General features: G+C 37.9%; 1 long non-coding RNA gene and 1 other non-coding gene across 6 annotated transcripts in view; one reads left to right on the plus strand and one right to left on the minus strand.

The window, feature by feature from the left end:
* The window catches only part of LOC131273428 (uncharacterized), a 206,587-nt gene that overhangs the window by 106,243 nt on the left and 81,954 nt on the right, over window positions 1–18,390 (minus strand). The gene's annotated exons all lie outside the window — the stretch shown is intronic.
* Window positions 7,241–7,344, plus strand: LOC111767225 (U6 spliceosomal RNA). The gene has a single exon (XR_002799103.1). It is a non-coding gene; the product is annotated as a U6 spliceosomal RNA (small nuclear RNA).

Genomic DNA, 18,390 nt, shown 5'->3' on the forward strand with positions numbered 1-18,390 from the left:
AATAATGTGGACATGTGCATTAATACAGAAATCTCCTGAGGCAATGTTCTTCCTTACGACACGATTTTTCATTTGCTTGCCCTTCATCCAACCAGAGTCAGGACCTTGTTTCTCCAAAGATTTACCACTTTATAAAGGAGAAAAAAAAAAGGGGCAGGGGGAGCTGGCAAAGGGGGATAGAAACCATGTTGAACTCTCTAATTCTTTAATTCTTACCCAAGGAAAAGAGACAATTTGCACATTTCTCCTAAATCTCCAGAAACTGTCAGAGATTAGAATTTTAAATATTACAAAAAGTCTCTTTGGATGAATGAAAATTTCAAGAATATCCTTAAAATATTGCTCAGTTTCACCTAAATGTAAAGGATTACACATAAAGTGGGGGAAGTGGCTAAGTGGCTTTATTTCCATCTTCAGAAATAACTTTCTCCAAGCAGAAAACTTGTTCTCCACTTTTTTATCCTTACTCAATATCCTCTCAGTCATGCAGTCCTGTCGGTGCCTCTGGAATTCCTTTTCCACATCTAAATCTCCATCCTGAAACTGCTACTCCCCCAATTTATTACAAAATCACAGCAATAGTCCCAGATCTGGATTTTCAGTTTCCATTCTTTCCCCTCACCCAGGCTGCCAAAGTAATCTTTCTAAAAGAACACCTACACTAGGTCACTCCCCTGCTCTGTAACCTTCCATAATCCCCCAGTACCTATAGATTAAGACCAAAAGTTTTACAGAGCTGACCCCTGGTGGCCACCTACTGACTCACTATGCTAGATTACAGACATGACTGGCCATGGAGAATAACAATTTTTCATTTATGACACAACAACATTTTATATTCTAAAGGGGGCAGAAGGTAGTGAATTAAGAAGGTAGAATCCATTATTTTCACAGCTATGGAAAAGAGTACCAGAGAGGAATAATCTTTTGTTCTCAAGAATACACTAGTCTTCCCACAGATAACTTTTAGTAGCAGTTAAGTGTTACTTCTCCATTGCTTCCACCTTGAGTACTACAACAATGTAAATTTCCCCTACAAAGTGAGAATAACCATTCCCTGGTTTACAATATAATTGGTACCCTGACCTTATTTCCTAAGTGCACAATGTTGTAAATTAAGATTTCATTCTTGGAATGGAACATAACATAAAAATATCAAAATTAATCAGAAAGTAGTCTTCAAAAATCACATAAAATTTGCTTTTTCAAACATTAAGAATGTAAAACCAAATATTTAACGTAATTTCTTAAATGTTCCTGTGGGAGTATTTTTCTTTCTGTGGTCCGGACTAGCTAAAGCATCTGAAAATGTAAGTGTAAAAGGATTTTAACATGGAACTATTCTGGTTTCAGTTTCAACAGCAGTCTTAATATCAAATACTCCAACATTTAAAACTATAACCCATATCACTTATGCAGTATTAGCAAAGGAAATGACTGAAAAATGCTTGCAACACTGAACCCTCAAGCTCACTATATATAAGGCATAAAAAGGTTCAAGTTAGATAGCTGAAAATAGTTGGTGATTAGAGATAACTCGAGTTGTCTTTACAGACAACTGTAGCTTTGCTGAGTTCACATCTTTCCCCATTGTAGCCTATTCTAAAAACTTTGGGAGGCCATTCAAAGAGCTTGAAATGCGTTCCCTGAAGTCTGAGGGATATAGTGGTCTAGAGCATTTGATTCATGCCTGAGTTATCTAAAGGACAAAAGGGTGGTTGAGGCAATAGAGTGTGAACTGTAGTTGAAAAAAGAATATCATTCCTGTGGCCAGAATTTCAATTGTACATTGCTTATATACTAAATGTGAGTCATGAACAAGCAAGTGGAAGGTTAAGTCACCTTAGATCCTATGAAAGAGAGCTTCCTGGAGGGGACAAAGAAACATCAACAGAAAGAAACTGGAGAAACAGTTGGAAAACTCAGGAAATGAGGACTGATCCTAAGTGGTCAGCCACAAAAGATGTTTTCACCCACACCAACAAAACTACCTTAAGATCTAACATGATGGTAGGGGGTGAAGAGATTGTCTTCAAATAACCCCAGCTCCTATGGTCAAAGTAAACTTCTATCATGTCAAAATTCTTCTGCCCTTTCTACTTCTTCCTCCATCCCTCAGTTAACTAGAGAATGCAGACAGTGAACAGGGTGAGGTGTAGAGGAACTAGGCATGGAAATGGAAAAGACAACCATGCCTCTTAATCCCACTGCATTTAATTAGACATGTTTCTGAATTGAGGTTCTTTGTGACTAGAAGTAACTAGAGAGTTTGTATTACTAAAAGTGACCAAAAAGGCATGAGCCTACCCAATTGAATTAAAAATTAGGCCATTGCCTTGGAATTTTCATTGTCAATGTACATGAATGGTAAATGTCAGTAGTAGGACAATTTGATCATGTAATTTGATCAAATGTTTCCACCTCAAAAATCTCTTCTTTTAATAAATCATACATTCTAAGTTAAACTATGGATTATAGTTAATAGTGCAATCATAAAAATGTGCTCTCATCAATTTTAACAAACGTACCACACCAAGGCAAAGTGTTAATAATAGGGTTTATGGGGACCCTGTATTATCTGTTGCAAGATTTTTCTGTAAATCAACAACTTCTTGAATTAAAAAAAAAAATTTCTGTTTCTTCCATTTGAGTAAGAACTATTAATTTCAATGATTAATTTCAAGAGTAAACACTTTGTGGCTTCTTGTTATGTTATAATTCCTAAAATTCTACAACCTAAGGATTTTTGTATCATGTGTAAAAACACAAAACATACATACATATACATACATAACCTCAAAATATGTGTTATATGTAGACAAGATATTTTTTGTCTACTATGGTTCTATTGCCAAAGGTAAAGGAAAGGAAAAGCAAAAAATCATTTTAATTATAGTCTGATTAAATTTTCCTCCCTCCACTGTTCTGAAATTAGTTGTCTTATGTCTATGTTGAACTATGCATAGGAAAAATATACAGATATATAGACATAAATATTCTAAAAATTCAACCGTGTCTGAATAAGGCACCCCCAATTCTTGTCAGTTTATGCCTCATTTTTAATTATTTGGTGGCCATAAATATGAGTTTAAGTCAGAAATGGGGAATTTTTTTAATAATAAAGTTTGTAATGTTACATGGATAAGGGGAGAGAAAGCTAACAAAATAAGACCTCTTCAGTTGAGATCACTTACACTTGTTTATTTCAGCTCTTTTTACAAGTTTAATACAGTAAAGCATTAATTCCTCTTAATCAAATCTACAGTTTGGCAAATCCCATCCAAAAGTACATGAAAAGTTTGAGACCAAAAAGTCATTCTTTAGAATTCCCATGGACTTACACAACTACCAGCTAGGCTTTATGTTTGGCATGAGTCAGATATATTTATTCTTAAGCCACTGTGTGCTAGTTGTACTTGTTATTGTAATTATGTAATTTAATAAAATATTGTACCAGTTTGATATGGTTATGAATTCCAAAAATAGATATTGAATTATGTTTGTAATCTCGTCTGTACCTGGGTGTGATTAGGTTATGATTAGGGCTTTGATTGGGCCACATCATTAGGGCATTGAGTCTCCACCCCTTGGTCGGTAGGGACTCACAGATAAAAGGCATGACAAAGGACAGAGTTGAAGGGTTTTCGATGTTAGAGTTTTAATGTTGGAGTTTGATGCTGAAACCTTAAACTGGAGCTCTGAGAGGTAAGCTCACAGAGGAAACAGAAGCAAGCCCCAGGAAGGGAGGAACCCTGAGCCCAGGAAGAAGCAAGACCCTAGAAGAGAGGAACCCAGGAAGCCTGAACTCTTGCAGACATCGGCAGCCATCTTGCTCCAACATGTGAAAATAACTTTGGTGAGGGAAGTAACTTATGCTTATGGCCTGGTATCTGTAAGATCCTACCCCAAATAAATATCCTTTATAAAAACCAACCAATTTCTGGTATTTTGCATCAGCACCCTTTGGCTAATACAAATATTATTTTAACAAATTAAATATAAATGATGATAAAAGAGAACCACTGATTCTATCGCTAATTTGAATATTTTGGGGAAACTCATAAAACTAATCACAAATTACAATTGGTCTGAAGTAAATATAAGATAAATGCAAAAGATGGAGGAAAATACTGTAAAAATCCAAGCATATGCACTCAGCTTGCTTTGTAATTTTCTTTATGTGCACTAATTTAAAAAAATTAAAACCTGAAATCATAAGTGAGATAATATGGATGGGTTTATGCAAATAAGACAATAATGAACTTCAATCAGGGGAGCCATACTTTAGCCCTATATCAGAAGATGGCAAATAAATGAGCATTTTATATATTTTAAGTAAAGAAATGTTTTCAGTCTATAGGTATCGTTTTTATGATTTCTCATATTAACTCACTTTTTAAATTAATCAGCTGACAACTTGTGTCAATCACATTTGATAAGAAGTCTTCCACTATGCTATACCTGGAATTCCTCCTCCATAATCTACACAAAATATCTCTTACACTGACTTTCATCTTCAGGCCAAGAGATTTACCCATTGTCTTCCCAACACTTCAAGCATATTGCATGTCTAAGCCATGTGTATGCCACTCCCTTCATCTACAAAGCCATCCTCTCTATTTCCACTGTATCTTACCTTTTCCATCATTCAAAGTCAAATCCATATTCATTTCCTTAAACCTCTCTTAATTATTCCAGAATGGAATAAACTCATAGCATAAAATCACAGCATATCAAAGTTGTGATGAACCACTAAAACATATCTATCTGATCATCAATTTGAGTCCAGAATCCCCTCTACAGTGTCTTCAAATGTAACAGGTTTCTTTTGAAGTCTCTGTATATGGTGACCAAAAGTTTGAAAAGCTAAGCAGAGATTTCAGCATTCTCACAGGTCTAAAGAGAAAAAAAAATTACAGCTAAAGAACTCCCAAAGAGGAGGAACCCTGGCAAAACATCCCAAACTTTCAGGTGGGACCCTTGAAGAGTTATAGTAAGAGTAAGAACTAAGTAGAAATATATTAGTTCTCACAAACACTAGCAATAAACATCCCAGATTGATTAGGGTGGTTTGGCTCTAGCCTGTCTCCCTTCCAGAAGCAAAATTCAGTCTTCTCTAGAGAAAGATAACCTCAATCAGAATATCAAAATATCTTTCGAACTTTTCACACTCAAAGGCTAAAATTTAATTTAAAAAGTTGTCAGGCATTCCAGAAGTGGAGACAAAATTACCAAAAACCAAGAGAAAAACAACAGGCATGAAAATATTGGAAATATTAGATGTATTTTAGAGTAACTGTGATTAATATTTTTCAAGAAAATACATGACAATGTGGAAAGTCTAATCAGAGAACTAGAAGCTATAAAACTAATCAAATAAAAATTCCAGAGCTAAAAGTGTTTACACTTTAGAAGTCAATAGATGGACCTTACAGAAGACTGGTCACCAATGAAGAGAGAATTAGTAAACTAGAAAATTAGGCTAGTGGAAAATATAAAGACTGAAGCATGGAGAAGCAAAAGAGAAGGAAATATATATATATGTAAAAGAAAATAAGAAATATGTGGTATCTGGTAAAAAGATTGAACATAGAGTAATTGAAATCTGATTAAAAAAAGGAGAGAAATACTGAATTAATATTTGAGGAAATAATGACCACTCAAAACCATGAAAAATATTAGACCACAGATACTTTTTAAGAATATCTTAAGAGGATATTCACACATACCCAAGCAGATAAATAACTCATCTCCACCTATGCACATCATAATAAAAATCTTGGGAAAAAATAATATCTTAAAACAGCCAGAGGAAAAGAGACACATTACTTTGGAAATAAGCAGCTTTAAGACTGTGCTAAATTCTGGAATCCAAAAACCTATGGAATTGCTATGGAATCCAAAAACCTACTATTTCTTCAAAGTGCTAAAATTTCAAATCCAGTGAAAATATCCTTCAAAAATGAAGACAAGATTTAAAAAAACGTTTTCATACAAAAACAAACAAATAAATAAATAAATAACAGATAGTTCAACAAAATAGTAACAAAAGAAATACTAAAAGAAACATTTTAGGCAAAAAGAAAACAACTACAAATAGTAACACAGAGATACCAAAATGAAAGAAAAGCAAAAGAAGAGTACTGTGTAGGTAAATATAAATGAATACTGACTATACGCACCTTCTTCCCACGTGGGAGGTCCCGGGTTTGGTTCCTGATGCCTCCTAAATACAACAACAATAAGCAAAACAAATGAAAAAAACTCAGGGGAGCCAATGTGGCTCAGTGCTGAAGTGCTGCCTTCCCACATATGGGATCCCACTTTTGATCCAAGGCTCCCAGAACCTCAAAATAATAATAATAATGTCTTATAGGGTTTTAAATTTATATAGAATTAAAATAAGCAATAAATAAACAAAAAATGAAGAGGGAGAAGTGCAGTTAACAAAGTTCTATGCCCATGCATTCTATCCAGGTAGTGATAAAAGTACTCATTTATACCAGATTTTCATTAGTCAAGAATATCTATAATAATTTGTAGAGAATCCACATGTGAAAAAGAACAAAATATTATAAATAATAAGCTAATGGTGGAGTAGGAATGGAATTATCAAAAAGCCTTGCTTAATCAAATGTCAGAGGATTAAATTCACATGTGATATGTTTTCTTGGAGCCGCCATCCTCTTGTGGCTACAGGGATAGAAAGGAACCCCCTTCTCTGCCCTTTGGGGAGTGAGAAATAGCCTCTCACTACAACTGTGCACTCCTCCCAAAGCCTATCAGGTCATTGTATGTAATCCTATCACCCTTCCTGAAGCAGCAGAAGTGAGATTGTTAATAGGATTAGTTCCGCATCTTCCTGGTAATGCTGAGAGGAGATATTTGTTCCAGAATTGGTAGCACTCTATAGTATGAGGAGTACTAAGTACCTCTTTTCCTCAATTTTGGGTATAAGCTACCATTCCAACAGAAGAGGAAGAAGTTCCATACAGGACCCTGTCATAACAGCAAAGGCTATCCAGCACACAAAGAACACTGCCAGCATGGGGTAAATCACTTGATACTGGAGCAGCCCATACCATTTATTTACTACTTGACTAGGAAATTATTCATCAAACTGAGTAATAATCCATTTCCTGTAGTTTCCACCACCCCCTCCCCAGTCTAAAAATTGCTGCGTAAATTCTTTCAAAACTTAATGAAAGTTTAATCCCTCTTTTCCTTTCAAAAAATTAAAGTGCTTGCTTTGGCAGCACATATACTAAAATTGGAATGATACAACAAAGATTGGCATGGCCCCTGTGCAAGGATGACATGCAAATTCCACCAGTTCCTCTATTAGGAATATATCCAAAAGAACTAAAGACTGTGACGTGAACAAACATCTGCACACCAATGTTCATAGAGGCATTATTCACAATTGCCAAAAGATGGGAACAACCCAAGTGTCCATCAACCAATGAATGAATAAACAAAATGGGGTATATTCATATGATGGAATACTATGCTGCAGTAAGAAGAAATGGAATTGGGTCACAGAAGATAACATGGATGAATCTTTGAAGACATTATGCTAAGTGAAGTAAGCCAGTGCAAATATTGCATGATTTCATAAATATGAACTAAATACAAAGAATAAATGCATGAAATTAAAACCTAGAGTATAGGCTATTAGGAGATAAGAGGAGGGTTGAGAATAACTATGATGCTTAATGTATGTAGAAATTTTCATTAACTTGACTATAAAAGTTTGAAAAGGGATTGAGTTGATGGTAACACATTATAGTGAGCAGCAGCTGGTTTATAAATTGGATTGTGGCTGAAAAGAGTAGTATAGGAATGTAAATGTTAATTTATAGAAAGCTAGAGAATAATCTTGGGTCTGAATAATACAGTGAACTCAGAGGTAGATGAGAATTGTTGCTGATGGTACAGATGCAAGAGTGTCTGTCTGTGAGCTAGAGCAGATGTACATCACTATTGCAGGATGCTGGTAATGTGGCAAAGCATGGTAAAAATAAAATTTATTTGACCTATGGACTATGGCTAACAACAATAATGTAATATTCTTGCATCAATGCCAAAGATGCAATGTATAGAAAAAGTGTGCTGAATGTACACTATGGACCATGGGTGATAATAGTCTGATGATATTATCTCATAATCTGTAACAAATAATCTGCCATGGCATGGTGTGTTGGTGAAAGGGCGTTGTATGGGAATTCTATACATGTACATGATTGTTTTTGCAGCAGTTTGATATACTTATGAATTCCAAAAATAGATACTGGATTATGTTTAATAAACTGGTCTGTACCTGGGCATGATTAAGTTATGATTAGGGCTTTGATTGGGCCACATCAGTGGGGTGTTGAGACCCCACGCTTTGCGGGTGGGGACTCACAGATAAAAGGCATGGCAGAGGATGGAGTTGGAGGTTTTTGATGCTGGAAGGCTTTTGATGTTGGAGTTTTGCTGCTAGAGTTTGATGCTGAAGTCTTAAGCTGGAGTGACAGAAAGTACGCACACAGAGGAAAGAGAAGCAAGCCAAGGGAAGAGGGGACCTAGCCAGGAGTAGAACACAGAGGAATAGAGACAGCTCCTTAGACAAGGCAGAAACCCAGAGGAGAGAGACAGAGCCATTCGCCTGATGGTCTACAGCTGTCCTTCTGGAGGGAGGCAAAGCCTAGAGAGCCTCATAGTCTACAGCTGACCTTGAGGAGAAAATAGAGGAGCTGAGCCCAGAAGAACCCAGGAAGCCTGAACCCTCGCTGATGTTGGCAGCATCTTGCTCCAAAATAAAAATAAGACTTTGGTAAAGGAAGTAACTTATGCTTTATGGCCTGGTATCTGTAAGCTCCTACCCCAAATAAATACCCTTTATAAAAGCCAACAGATTTCTGGTATTTTGCATCAGCACTTCTTTGGCTTACTAATACAGTTTTGTAAGTTCACAACCTCTGTAATAAAAATATATTTTAAAAAATAATAGGGTGGGTTTGGGGGAAAATACACCAAATGTAAGATATGGAGTATAGTTAGTAGTAATACTTTGATGATGCTTTTGCATAGTTTGTAATAAATATTTCACAAAAATGGAAGGTGTTGGTGGAGGGGTAACATATGAGACCCCTGGATGATGTTATGTGGCTTTACTTTGTAAGTTCACAAACTTTTACCAACAATTATTGTTTATGTATGTTCATGTATGAATGATATAACTTCAATAAAAAATATTTTTTTTAAAAACTTGATGAAAGTTTGATCTTTCTTCTCCATAACAGGTTTCCAAATACTCATGTGTTCGAATATGAGCTAAATCCTCATTCAGCTAATCATCTCCATTTTCTTCAACTAGTCATTATATGACATGATTGCAAGGTGCCTTCACCTTTGCTTTGGCTTTTCTGGCAACACATTGATTTAGTTGTGAAGTTCTTTTTTATTTTGATTCAGTCAATATGACAGCATGTGCTATCTTCCCACTTGATGAACATGTAACTTGTTGAGTGTATGGCCCATATGTTATACCTCTTCTTAACCTACATAAAATTCTGCAATTTAACTTTGCTTATAGGAGATGGCATCTATTTTTAATTTATATTGAATAAACACATATAGATTGCTTTAGCCAAATTTTAGTTACTAAACCAAAAATTATTGAGCAATGCTTACACATAAGTTAATTTTTTATTTATTTCTCTCCCTTCCCCCCCGCCCAGTTGTCTCTTCTCTGTGTCCATTCACTGCGTGTCCTTCTGTGTCCACTTCTGTTGTCAGCGGCACCAGGAATCTGTGTCTCTTTTTGTTGCATCATCTTGCTGCATCAGCTCTTCATGTGTGTGGCACCACTCCTGGGCTGGCTGAACTTTCTTCTGTGCTGGACTGCTCTCCCTACAAGGCGCGCTCCTTGCACATGGGGCTCCCCTATGCAGAGGACACCCCTGCATGGCAGGGCACTCCCTGCGCACATCAGAGCACTGCGCGTGGGCCAGCTCCACACAGGTCAAGGAGGTCCTGGGTTTGAACCGCGAACCTTCCATTGGTAGGCGGATGCCCTAACCATTGGGCCAAGTCCACTTCCCAAGGCCCCCTTTCAGCGTTAATCCAGACACATTGCTCACATTCTAAAATATGAATCACAGAGCCTCTTTTGCTAATCCATGATTCATTTCTTTTCCCACATATAAAATCAACCCAAATGGGAAAGATGCCTCTTTGTCTATCCCTTATAAAACAAGGAATAAAATTAAAAATTGGCTTAGAAGTTCATTAATATTAGTAAAGACCTTGAATAGTTTTCATTTTGTACCCAAATTTAAAAATCATTTCAGCATATCTCAGTTCAAAGTTAGATTATGAAAGACATGAAGTTCAAGATTTAAATGTTTATAAAAAGTTATTTTTCATTGATTTTGAATAGCACATTTTCCTGCATGTGTCTGAACATGCAAGAACAAAATCTATTTAGTTTATCTGTACTTAAAAAAGTTCTGCCTGGACCTAGAAATATAAACCTCAGAGATGGGTCATCGCCACCTTAAACCCTCAGTTAACCATTGAATGGATATTGTCTTAATAGCCTTGTGATATGCTTAATATGAGTTAGAGCAAGTCAAGAGCTCTGTATACCAACTGTAAGAAATCTCAGTCACAATTAAGGTCATGAAGTGCACACATGGCTGAAACATAGAAAGCCACAAGGGTGATCACTCCCTTGCCCTGGAAGGTGGTATAATGTTTACCAAGTGTCTACTGAACTTGGTCAGGGGAATGGGGACAGATAGGAATAGGTGGACTATGTTGAAATGGGATGGTAAGTATTAAAGAGAGCTATGTGTAATAGTTGGTTTTCACTTATCAATGGTCGTTCATCTTAACAAGTGAAAAGATAAAATTGGTTTCAATCTCCACATATTCTAAAAGATAAATATTCTTTCAAATGTGAATATCACTATATCTTGAATTTGTATAGTAATTCTTATCTACTAGACTATAAGATCTGTAATGGACAGTGTCTGGCACTCTTTTTAATCATCCAAAGATATGGGGAGTGTTGGTCAACCTGGGCTTGAGTACAGGAGTGAGTAAACAATCCACCTAAAAAATAATTCACACCAAAAAAAAAAAAATTAGGAGATGTGGATAGACAGTATAAATGTGACCTAATTTAAAAAGTAATGAATTCTACTTCTAGTCATCTAATCATGATAGAGTAACAGTGACTGGATTTACCCACCTGTCTTTAAAAAAAATAATAAACAGGCAAAATACGTGAAAACACTTTTCAGACTTTGGACAATAGGTAGTGCAAGACAGTATTCCTTGAGAGAAGAAACAAACAAGGTTTTCCACCAGCTCACACCTACACTCAGGCCTAGAAAGCATTTTATGATGTGACACAGGGAACGGGTACCCAAAATGGGCCTTATAGTCTCCTTGAGTAGAGGAAACAAAGTTGAAAACTGAGGAGACCAGGACAGCTAGAATTAGTAGAACAAAGTACTCTAGAGCAGAGAGGTGCCCAGAGAAAGAAAGTTCGGAACTCTACAGTCTTGCTTCTTGCACTTAGTACTGATTAGAGTGTACAAAACCTACTAGCCAGGGAAAGAGGCACCCCAGTGGAGTACAAAAAACAATCTCTGAGGCTCACACGGGACTAGGAAGAGTCCTGTTCCCACCAATTATAGTGGGAAGACCATAATATAAGGGGTATCGAGGAGAGTCCTGATAGGGTATATTACCTTAGTAGTGGTACCAAATTAGTCATCAACTAAAGGTTACCTTGGACCTGCCTAAGAATGCTTAAAAGGAAGTCTCAAAAAGGCTCAAACTGAGAAGCAAATTTGGCTCAACAGATGGAGCATCCACCTACCACATGGGAGGTCCACAGTTCAAACCCAGGACCCTCCTTGACCCGTGTGGAGCTGGCCCATGCACAGTGCTGATGTGTGCAAGGAGTGCCATGCCATGCAGGGGAGTCCCCCGCATAGGGAAGCCTCACACGCAAGGAGTGCACCCCATAAGGAGAGCTGCCCAGCATGAAAAAAGTGCAGCTTGCCCAGGAGTGGTGCTGTATACACAGAGAACTGATACAGCAAGATGACACAGCAAAAAGAGACACAGATTCCAGGTGCCGCTGAAAGAATACAAGTGGACACAGAAGAACACACAGCGAATGGACACAGAGAGCAGACAACTGGGGGGGAGGGGGGGAAGGAGAGAGAAATAAATAAATAATAAATCTTTTTTTTAAAAAAAGGCTCAAACTGATGGCAACCAACTTAATTGCCTCCCAGAACAAAGTCCAAGAAAATAGATATTTTTCTTAATCTAGCACCGAACACTGTAAAATCCACAATATTTGCATTTAACAAAAAATTACTAGGCATGCCATAACCAGGAGAAAAATCAATTACTATAAAGAGCCTTGAGCATCATTTGCAATAGTTTGCTTTTTTTTTTTTTTTTTTTTTTTAACTCCCTGTAGGGAGAATCTACCCCTTGGGGGTGGGGAGAAAAGGACTTTAATGAGAGAAACATGAAAAATACAAGAAGATGGAACATCAGCCCATGTCCTAGGTAGAAATCTAGAAATGATGTAATAATATCCTGCTCAAGAATTACTGTTCTTGAATAAGGAAGATATGACAGCTATTTTAAATGTATAAACATAGGGCTTGCAGAACTGCTTAAATATGGCAAGCTGCAAAGAAAAAGAATTTAAAAGTTTCATTGTTGTTTTAATCAATATAACTTGGAAAAGAACATTATCATTAACCAACAAGGAAAGGCAGAAGATGATAAGATCAACTTTGGAGATGCTGAGTGAGGTCACTGAGAGACCTGTCCAGTGGAAGATTGACTACATGAGCCTAGAAAGGGAGGGAAAGAAAAAAGTAGTTGATGGCAGCAACTGCATCACCTGCTTTTACTGCTTTCTGCAGATCAGAAACCCCAAGTCATGTGGTTTTGTTGCTATCCTATAAGTTACTGAATCACTCAAGTGAAACCCCAGCAGGAAACACTCTTCAATAGCACAAATCAATGGGAAAACTAGGCTTGTTTCTGAAAAACCTGTAATTCATCAGGGATTCCCCATAAAATCGGACTTCCAGGAAAGGTAGAGACTTCTGACCTGCATCCTTTGTCATAGCCTCTGGAGCCTTGCAGTGATCTGCTTGACACTCCTCTGCTCTGGGCCCTGGCGTGCATTTCCTGCTCACCTGACGCAGTTGTGCAGCTTTGTCTTGGCATCACTGACTGGGTTCTTTGTAGACTAGCTCCAGGCAAGCTCCATCCTGTCTAGGCCTCACCGCTCACTTCCTCCTAAACTGTGTAATAGTTATTATTTCCAGTAAGCTTACTACTCTCCCAGGTGTGTACCTCATGTTCTAACCTCATGAACCACACCTACAGCTCTGCTAGGGGAATGCCAAAGCAGTGAATTGGCATTGACTCTCTCGACCTCTGTTTGACCAGCTAAATTAAACTTGTATCCAACTTCAGTTGATAAGTGAATCCAGAAGAATCATTGGCAGCCCTTTCCCCTAAATGTCAGAATGTAGTTTGCTTTAGTCAGGTGTACTCAGTTTAATCTGTGCTGTAGGAATTAAAAGATCTATAATCCCTGAAGCTTAGTTGCCCCTTCACAGTACTTCCTATGGAGATTACTTGTATTGTCCCTCAGCAGTTATCAGTCTGGAACTGGGGAGCTGTAGACTATGTTTATGATTATTATCTTCCATGGTAATCCTAAGAATTTTTGTTCATGCATATTTAAAACTATCATTCTGAGAAGGGACCTGCAAACTTCACCAACCTGCCAAAAGTATCCATGGCACAAAAAAAGATTACAAAGCCCTAGAATACAAATTGCCTCATGGCAAATTATTTTCTCAGATTCATTAATACATTTGAAATATTAATTGAGTACCTAGAAAGGCATAGGATAGTTTGTAGGAGGAATGGAGAACATCAAGATGAGTAAGACATGGTCCTGAGGCAGGTCACAATCTATTTTGGAAGAGCAAGCCCATGTAGGCCACCTAAAAGCCGGACAAGTCACTCTCTACCATATGACCTTATTCTGTTTTCTTCATAGCACTTATAATATTTGACATTATCTCATCTGTTTGCACTTAACTTGTTGTCCATTATGTCTTGTCTTTCTCTCCACCAGAAAGTGTGTCTTATTCACTACTCTATCTTCAGACCTAAAACGGTGCTTGGTTCAGAGTAGGAACTCAATACATATGTGAAGTGTGTATAAATGAATAAATAAAGACTGGAACAACTCCCAGACTAATTTAGATATTGGCTATGGACTTCACATGCAGTACCACACACACAAACTTCCCACTCATAATTTCTAGATATCCATTTATTCCTTTCCTTAAAAGTCCTTACCTAGAGGAACTACTAAAATTCTTTCCCACTCTCTCTCAATGAGGTAGTTCCCTTCTTCCCGCCGTGCAATTCTGTTCACTTCCTCCTTTGTCCTTCCAGAGCCACATCACAACCTGCCTTCATCCACTCTGCTCTCCACTCATGACCTTCCTCCCTAGCCAGGCCCTGGAAATCTTCTTCCTCGCTAACTGCTTTTCTAAAAGCAGCAGCAGCAGCAATCCCCAGAATGTCTGTGAACAAAACTCCATCTGGTTGCATACTTGAAAGGCTAAATTAATAGCCCAGCATCAGAGTTCAAAGAAAGGAAATATCAGTGGGCCCTGAAGTTGTTGAGAAAAACTTCGTGGCAGGCGTGTGATTTGACTGGTGCTGGAAGAGTTAGGTTGCAAGGAGTTCACCATGTGCCCTGTCTCGGGACAGGACCGTGCACATTACAGATCAGCATTTGTAGCACTCACTGGCCAACCTGCAAAACTGCTCAAGAAGGGAATTGGAGTCACTCTTTCAACAGGTCCAGGAGGATCCTCAGCACTATGGGTCCATTCACTGCTTCAGTTCAAATAAAACTGAACACTAAATTTTCAGAGTAAACTTCATCACCTCTCAAACACTTATCCCTTTAGCAAACCGTGGCATATTCCCTGACTTATGCAAGCTTTAGAAGGTGCTAAATGACCTGGAGGAGGCTATTCAATTGCAAATTCCTCAGTGCTTCTCTGCTCTGGGACTGTAGAAAGACAGGAATACTAACATCTGGCATTCGCACTGGACTTTCCATTGAAGGCACCCAAAAATTCTTCACACATAATACCTTAGTATAATTCTTATTTTAATTCTGCACTTTAAAAATGCTTCAGGAAGGCCTCACAGTCCTTCTGTCATTTCTTCAATTCTGTTCCCAAAGTACCTACCTCTGTAGTACCATGGTACCTAAACCTACCGCCGTTAGAGTCACTCTTTTTACTAAAATAGTGTATCTCCAACAAGCCAAGTTTCAAATGCCAATACATTTTCTGGGATGTGTAACACATCACAAACTGAAAGAAAACTTTACCAAATACAGTCTGGTCTCTTAAAAAGTAGAGGAAGCCCCTGAAGAAGTAAGAGAGCAATGAAAAAATTTAGATTGTAAGTGGAAAGGGGATGAAAGTTCGACACCATGATAAAGGGCAGGTGTGAGACTATTACTGGCTAGCATGATAGTTAAATGAAGCCCGTGGAAACCTTAGGATGAGGATGAGGAACCAAAGAGAAGGAGGTGGCCCCAAATCCAAGCTGAGCTCATTGGATACGTGTGCAGGTGAGCAGCGTGCAAGAAGCCCTGGAGCTGGAAGCTGCCTCAGAACTCATCTTTCTTAGAGATGAATTTAGGAAACACGCAATAAGAATTTCAGCTCTAAAACAAGACTGAGAGAAAAATTAACTCTGATTCTTTATCATCTCATCAAAGCTGCTATATATACAGTGGAGCATACAGCAGATATCCATTCTGAAGTTAAGCATAGTTCATATAAGCATGCCGGTGCCACTATCTCCAAACCCCTCCTCCTTCCCGCCTGAAGCTGACTGTTTTCTTTCCTCTTACCTTTTAACAACACAAACCCGTCTCTACCCTCAAGCTGAGCAGACTCAGCTTGGTCAGTCCCTCCGCCCCAGCGTGGTATCCCTGGCTGCCTTCCTCCCGCTGCTCTCCTCGTGAGCAGCAGCTAGTTCACTGATGACAATTCACCGTGCCTCTCCTCCCCTCCACCAGCAACTGAGCTGACAGTGCTGAAATTCATCGTTCTGCCAAATGCTTGTGTTTTAAAAGTAATTTTTAATTCCTAAAATCTATCTCGTATGTGTTAGTTGTATTTCTCACAATTTAGTAGGGTGAGGTAGGCACATTCTATTCAAAGGGATGTGCTATTTAGAGTGATTATTCTTCCCCAACCAAATTACTCTCATTTATAATTGTTTTACTCTAACTAAAAAAAATATCCAGAATCCATTCCACTCTGCCACCTAGGTCCTAACTCTTAGCCTCTTCCATCGAAAACAAAATATTAACCTTGTTCTTTTCTCCAGGCTTCTTTTTAGTTATATTCAGCAAAAATTTTCATAAAAAGATAAGAGAAAACCTATAGCTTCTTTCCAGACCTGAATATTTTCAACCAATTCACCTCAAACAAGGAACCCAGAATAATGAAATCTGGTTTGGGCTCCCTGTCAAAAGAAATACATCTTGTTCCTCTCACTGCCAGTTCCTCAAGCCAAGCATTGATCCCAGGGGATCCATGAAGTTTCTAAACCTCAATTACTTACTTTAGAGCTTAAGGAACAGAAGCCTTCTAAATTTCCCGGTACTAACTGAGAAATTTAGGTAAAGTGCTATCATTTCTTCATTAGAATCATTCTCTGGAACTGGAGTTACGGCTTTTCTCTTATCATCCTTTTATGTTTGATGCAAAGATTAATAAAATAACTTATGCAAAAAAAAGTTTTAATGCTCTCCTTTTTTCCCCACAATAAATCTCCTTGTCTTACGAAGTTATATTTTGTTCCTAAAACTAAAGATTCTTTTTATCAAATCCATCAAATTAATGATGCTATTTTGTGTACTACTAGAAGGAGCATTCAACGAGGATCAAAACACCTTGGTTCTAGTCCTGAATCTGCCCTTAATTAGGCAACAATGCTGGGTCTCAATTCCTCATTAGTAAAATTAGCAAGGCAATCCATATGATTACAACACTCTCTGCAAACTTTATTTTAATTCATTGACCATTTACTGAAAACTTACTATATTCCAGGCACTGCATATAAAAAATTTAATAATATGTGTGTCAAGCCCTTCAGAAACCCACATATAGTTGATGAGTTTGGCATATAAATAAGTATCCAAAGAGGAAGCAAAAATTAAGCATTACATATAAGGGAAATCCTAACTTTTCTTAGGGGAGTGAATGATGCAGGCTTCTCAAAAGAGGAACAGTTAGATGGGGACTTGTGGGGTACGTAGTAAGGGTAGGATGAGGACCTGAGGACGGAGAGAATTCTAAACACAGAAAAGAACATGTAACAAGAAAATATATTGTTAGTTCCTTGGCATTCCAGAAGCACAAACATATGAAAAGGAATATCATGTTAGGGACCTGAGGATAAGTTTGGATTGACTGGAACTTGGTACATAGTAGGAATGGCAGAAGATAGCCAGAGAGAAGCTGGGGCCACATTGTATAGGACTCCTGTACTGTGCATGAGGATTTAGGCTTCATCTCAGGTAATGGGAAACAGCCGATTTTTTGAAGCAGGGGCTCACCTTGACAGCAAAAGGGGGTGGCCTTCAAGGGCAAGTCTAGCAGTGGCAAGATCAGATAGAATATTTCTCCAAGACTCTAAGCAAAAAAGAAGAATTCAAAATAAGGGAGTGGAGTGGGGATGGATTGCAGGACAGTAGATCAGGGGTATTCCTGAGATTTAATGGAATGACCTTGCTGACAAATCAATATGGGTGGAAAGAGGGGGGAAGGAGCTGGAAGACTATTTGAATGATCCCACTCACTGGAGTGTGGGATGAAGAAGGAAGAGCAGTTGGAAGAGACAAGATAAGGTGTTCAATTCATGACTTGTAGTGTATTATGTGTTTAACGGACACATGGATAGAAATATTTATGAGGTAACCACCTCATAGATGTGTGAAGTTTGGGAAATATTTGCATGTAGATGATAACTGAAGTCATGAAGCTAGGAAAGTGAATGTTTTCCAAAGAAAATATTTAAAGAAGAAAAGAAGACCAAGGATGGAACCAAATAGAACACTATGATAATCTCAAACTGTTTTTGGTTACATACCATTTGAGAACCTGATCATAGCTATAGATGATCTCCCCCAGAAAAAAATGTTCCTACAAACAAGTTTTGGCTTATAATTGAAAGGGATTCATTGACTCCATGGTCCAAGGATCCCAAGTCAGGGGGGAGAAGGAGGACACAAAT

Source organism: Dasypus novemcinctus, chromosome 15, assembly GCF_030445035.2.
Source record: "Dasypus novemcinctus isolate mDasNov1 chromosome 15, mDasNov1.1.hap2, whole genome shotgun sequence".
Lineage (NCBI taxonomy): Eukaryota > Metazoa > Chordata > Mammalia > Cingulata > Dasypodidae > Dasypus > Dasypus novemcinctus.